The 6,455-nt window shown below is 33.8% G+C and overlaps 1 non-coding gene across 1 annotated transcript; it reads left to right on the forward strand.

Annotated features, from left to right (window-relative positions):
• Positions 1–208: 208 nt before the first annotated feature.
• Positions 209–315, forward strand: LOC128036271 (small nucleolar RNA R71). The gene has a single exon (XR_008193069.1). It is a non-coding gene; the product is annotated as a small nucleolar RNA R71 (small nucleolar RNA).
• Positions 316–6,455: the final 6,140 nt, after the last annotated feature.

A 6,455-nucleotide genomic window follows, 5' to 3' on the forward strand; every position in this document is an offset into this window, starting at 1 on the left:
GTCTACTTCATGTATTCCAGCGACTCGTCTTCCTGACGCTAGTCGATTGGTTGGTCATTGATGATTGTTGCTAGCAATCCTCTCAATGTTTTCATAAGCCTCATTATAAGACTTAGAAAGGAGAGCACCATTAGTAGAAGCGTCCACTAAAATCCTTATGTGAGCATTCAGACCATTATAAAATGTCTAAAGTTGTATACAATGTGGGATTCCATGATGAGGGCACTTTCTTAATAATTTTTTGTACCTTTCCCATGCCTCAAACAATGACTCATCATTCCTTTGTTGGAAAGCAGTGATCTCGTTCCTCAACTTAGCATTCTTGCTAGGCGGGAAATACTTCATAAGAAATTTTTCTGCTAACTCTTGCCATGTTGAAATTGAGTTTGGTGGTAATGAGTTCAACCAAGCTCGAGCTCTATCCCTTAGAGAATATGGGAATAGATTCAATCGTAATGCATATTCGGGTACTCTGGTTAACGTGAAAGAATCACTCACCTCTATAAACAATCTTAATTGTAAGTGAGGATCTTCAGTAGGCAATCCACTGAATTAGCCCACTGTCTGAAGCATCTGGAACATGACTGGCTTCAACTTGAACTGTTGTGCCTCAATTTCGAGTCTCCTAATACACAGATTAAGATCATGAAATACTAGCATCGTATACTGTCTCAAAGCTCTATCCCTATCATCAGCAATAAGGATACGATTTTGAGCAAGGTTTGCGCCATTTCCTTGATTCAGATTTTCGGAGTTCATCTCTTCAGTCCTTCTCTAACTTGCTTGTCTTCGTCCCTGTCGAAAACTTTGTTCAATCTCACGGTCTATATGGAGTAAATCGATGATTCGGTTAATACTCATAAACACCTGAAGTAATCACAGAAAAATTAACTAAGTTAAAATTTGAACAGAAAAATAAACCAAAATTCAAAACTAACAACTTCACCAATAATGACTTTTTTAAAACATAGTCCCTAGGAACGGCGCCAAAAACTTGGAACGACGAAAATGTGCGAGTGTACACAATCCCATCAATTAATAAAGTGACAAGTAAATGTCGAGTTATCGTACCCATAGGGACTGTGAAAAGAATTATTTATGAATGCTTATTTAAAACACTTTGGTGAAGAAAATTACTTTGTTTGAAGAGGGTGACTAAAAACGAAGATCTTAAACTAAGTAAACTAAATAAATATATCTCAAATGCACGATTTCAAAATATGATTTTAACCAAGATGACATAATTGTGTTAGGTTAATTACATTTCTTAACTTAGAATTATTAAACTCATGTTTATATTGTTACGAATAAGTTCACAACAACTCGATAATTTCCTAACTTATGAACATACTTACCTACCAAAATCCATTTATCTCTTATGAACATACTTACCTACCAAAATCCATTTATCTCTTGACTATATCCCTATGTCAATTCAATCGATTAAACAAATCTTAATAGGCAAATATGTTATTGCACATACATACTTATTAAATCGAAATAATCTCTTTAACATATCCTTATGTCAATTCAAACAATTAATTCGATTTAATAAGCACATAAAAGACTATGTGAGGTAACAATGTATCCTTACCTTGAACTATTTAATCACAATAATCTTGCAACTTATGCAAGGCAAATGTATCGTCAGATACCATTCCTAATCTAACCCTCACCTACTTTAGATGATTAAACATGCACTGATTATGTACTGTGTCCATTAATTACAATTTCATTCCGTTTAAATAATTAATTCATTAGTTACCTAACAATTATAATGCAAGAATAACTTAGTCATGATTTTACTTAATCAAGCATCTTACCGAGGCCTATAACAATATAAACACAATTTCAATAATTTGAACAAACGAAATACAATCAACCGAACACAAATTAAATTCAAGATAAATTGATTAAATTAACCATTCCAACAACATAAATATTCATCGATATGTTCAGCATAACAACAACAACATAAATTGATCAAATCCGGTGTTTTTCCGTGGCTTGACTAGTTGCATCGTTCTTTCTTCTACGTTGTCCTCATCGACCAAGGCTGCTATGAACACTTAATTGCTGCTCCGAATAGCTGATGAATGCTCCTTTCCCAAGTGGAGAAATCGATAAGAGAGTAAGGGAATTTTGGAATGAAAAAGAAGAAAGAAAGTGGAGAGAATAGAGGAAATATGTGAATGCTTGAGGTGTGTTTTTCAAATGACCAGCCTAAGGGGGTTTTTATAGTTGCGGAGGGCTGATAAAAATAGCTAAAATTATTATCCAAAGAGCCCTACCTTGGTCGGCTACACATGTAGCAAGGTTGATAGTTTCAACTTTGCTAATTTAGGCTTGGGGCAAATCTATAAAGCCACAAATTGTGGAGGGGTTTGATTGCAACTTGAATAAGTCTTCAAGGGCTTCTTTGCAGGCATAAATAATCAGCTAATAAGATGATTTGGGTCAGCTCTTGGGATGGTTTTTGGGCTATCCGTTTCTTGGTCAGTTCGGTTCACTCGGTTCAGTGCAACTGGACCACTTTTTCATAATTAATTAATAATAATTTATTAACGCAAATTAAATTGGATAAAAACTAAAATTTATTATATTATGAATTAATACATATAATTTTGGACCATCTTTGGCTAAAATTTAGTTCACCTCGATACTTCAAATTGCTTCTCGATTTTGCGCTTCTAGGAGTGTCTTCCAAGCCATTTTTTGCCCTTTGTGCAAATCTATCAAAAATAACCAAAATTCATCAAAATTAATTATAAAATTAAATAAAATTCAACATGTTCATATTTTAAGTGCACTTTAATTATTTTTGAAAAATTAATTATTTTTTCGACAAGAACTCTATCGAAATTGTATGATTTTAAGTTAAAAAGTGTATGTAAAAATGTGTAAATTTCTGTGTTTCCACACCCCCAAACTTAATTCATTGCTCGTCTCGAGTAATTCACAAATTAAAAAGAATTACTCAGAAAACACCTTTGAAAAATTCCTTCAGAATAACATTCTTCCTAGAATTATGAATTTAATATACTTATGCTTAAAAACAAGAAATTTGATAGTTATGCTACTTAAGTATACATATAGTTCAACTTAATCTCAACAACTATTATGATAACACAATTAGACTAAATGCTTCCTTAACAAGACATGTTAACCCTTAACAATTTGATTTTATTTCCTTATTCAAGATTAAGCTGCCATCATTAAGTTCAACTTATGCCTTCATATGTTGAACATAGCTATTTCTCTCCACTAATGTAGGTAGCATAGAAAACTTGAATCAATAGGTATTTAAAAAGGTTGTAACGAAGCTAGGCCTGAGGTAGGTAAAAGAAAGATAAATTTAGGCTTTTAAACCCTAGACTTAGCTTCAATCGGACCTTCAGGATAATTTCCCTCAATACACCAACTTACTTTGCTTTCACATGCTCCTTGGTACATCTATTTTATTTCAAGTACACGTGTTCTCTTTTTTTTTAACAAGCATTTTAGTGTATGTACTACAAGTTTTAGAGCATTTGATACTTCTGTCAACTCCCCCAAACTTATTTTCAAAAAATATTCTGAATAGTACTGAACCTAGTGTTTGGGACAATTTAAAGATAATTAAGAGAGAAGTGATGGCTAAATATTGCAAGGGTTCAAATAAAACTAGGCCATATAGTCTCAAAGTTGGGTTTCAAAGGATAAAAATTCATCAAGGTTGGCTTGAAAGGCTCAAACAGTCCAAACAAGTGTTGCCTAAATTATTTTCAACATTCCATGCTTCCTAGCATTTTGGCTCAAGAAACTACTAAGTCAATTCTAGAGACTTAAACTTTCATGCATGCCTACCTTTCTTAAGGAACTAAAAATTTTATGGTACGATTTTCATGCTTTATTAAAAATACATTTATATCATTATTCAGCTAACATAACAATTTATTGAAATAGTAGAACTTTATTAATACTGAAGTTTAGCATACTTAACAAAATTTCAAATTATTGAACAAAATATATCCTAATCATAATTAAAAGAACTATTTATTCTGAGTGGAAATAATTGCAATTTTTCAGTCCCCCTACTTAAAATGAACAATGTTCTCATTGTTTAAAGTAAATAGATACTATACACCAGGTAAGATTCTAGGAAAGAAAAAGTGAGTCAATTTGACTGCTTAAGTACCAAGCTATTTCTAAATCCAATCCTAAACATGTATATATCTCTTGCCACACTTTATACATCGCGACTTGTTCAATTTTATTAATGTTTTCCATCTCTTATTTTATTATGCAAAAATTTCTAATTAACTTTATCCTCAAATAACCTAAGAACATAAATAAAATAAAGTCGAGATCTCCCCTTTATTTATTTGCAAATCCTTCCAAATTTGACTCATCTTTTGCTCCATCATTATTGTCTTTCCATGAACCGTTTCGCTCCTTTTTTGATAATGGGCTCGGTGGTTCAAATACGTAATCTGGAAACATAGGCACAAAAATAAATAGGTTATTGTAAATTTTTTTCAGAGCACTTCTCATCGAGTCATCCATTATTCTTGAGTAGTTCCAGTAAGCTTGTTGCTGCCACTGCATATGTTGCATTATTCCATCAACTTTAATAGCTCATCTCGAAGATCTGGGCAAGGTAGTTGAGCTCTGAACATTGAACTCTTGATATCAAGATCAGCTTCTAGTTCCATTGGTTCCACCTTATCAGGGATTTTAACCGATTGAACTGGCTCTATCTCTGTGGGATCTTCTTCTTCTTCTTTTTCGGGACCCTCACTTTCTTCAACTTGTTACTGTAGAACAGAGTCTCCAGCTATTCGATAGAGGTCCCAATCTGTGTTGACAGCTCATCTCGAAGATTGGCAAGGCGGTTGAGCTCTGGACATTGAACTCTCGATATCAAGTTCAGCTTCTGGTTCCATTGGTTCCACCTTATCAAGCACTTCTTCTTCTTTTTCGAGACCCTCACTTTCTTTAACTTGTTGCTGTAGAACAGAGTCTTCAGCTATTCGGTAGAGGTCCCAATCTATGATTGTGCCCTGGCTATAGCCTGTTTTCTTTATGTTTGTAAGAAATTTAGCTTTCGAGCACAGAATTGTTATCATAAAGGGAAAGTAAGTTGGGCCAGAACGTGAACATCTAATGGCACAATTCCGCATTTCCCTCAGGATTATTTTTCCCACATCAATGGTCTTCCTAGCTAGAATCGAGTATAATAAGACCATTCGCTCTAATGAGATTGTAGTCCCATGTGAGCTAGGCATAAGGCTGGATCGAATGAAGTAGAACCACACCTTTGCGAGGTGTCAAATATTCTCTTCGACAAGTGTGGATTCCTTGCTTTGAAACAGTCCACTTAGAACCTGAATCTGTAAGTTCCTCGAGAATTTCCTGCAAATTTTCAGGCTCTATATTACTAATCAAGGATGAATATTCATCTTTTTCGAAATCAAGCAATTCAAAGAACTCATTAATAGCGTTTGAAGTTATTGGTACCTTGATTCCACAAACTGGAACTTCCATCAACTTGCTTGAGGTTAAATTCTCATAGAATTCACGTACTAACTCCTCATCCACACTAGGTCTCTTCTCACAAAACAACTCCCAATTGGGAGTTTCAGCAATCTGACAAATACGTGCTATAAAACCAATATAGTTGCTTTCTTTCAATGTGAAACCTTTATCTGGATGCATCTGTTGATTCGTGAAGATACTCTCGTATCTTGCTTTGGTTTCTTCATAATGGAACTTGTTTTGTGATTCGTCAATTTGGGCAGATGCACGAGTTGAAATAATTTTGAATCAAAAGATGGCAAATTAAAACAGGTTGAGGGGTTTTGGCTAAGGATGGGTGAAAGGGTGGTGTGCCGCTTAGGTATGTAAGGCAGCAGTGCGCAGCAGGGGATGGATGTGAGCAGGGTGCGGATCATTTAGCAGGCCTGGTGTGGGCATGCGCGGGTTGCTACTCACCGATCAGCTGGGCGATGCTGTGGCTAGGGAATTGTTAGGTGGTTTCGACACTTAAGGGTTTTGGTGTTTTTGGCGGGAATGGTGTATGAATGAAAAAAAATAAGAATGGATGGGTGGAATTTGTAGTGAAAGGAGTAGGAGCTAGAGTAGAATTCTTAAAAATTCTAAGTTCTAATTCTACTCAAAGTAATGATCAATTAATAATTACTATAATGCATATTAAATTATTATTTGCTATTAATTTATTAAGATAAAAACTTATCGAATAAAATATGATTAAATTAAAACTAATCCTAACTCTAAATAAAGTGATAATAATTAATATATATTATAATGGATATAATTATATATTAATAGTTATCATCTTTTCTTTCTTTTTATTGAACTAGAAACATTTATTCTAGATGTTTTTTGAAAATATTTACAAAAAGAGGCATCTAGTTTTTAATATTTACAAAAGAGTAACCAAATTTTAAAAATAA

This window comes from Gossypium raimondii, chromosome 13, assembly GCF_025698545.1.
Source record: "Gossypium raimondii isolate GPD5lz chromosome 13, ASM2569854v1, whole genome shotgun sequence".
In the NCBI taxonomy this organism is placed as follows: domain Eukaryota; kingdom Viridiplantae; phylum Streptophyta; class Magnoliopsida; order Malvales; family Malvaceae; genus Gossypium; species Gossypium raimondii.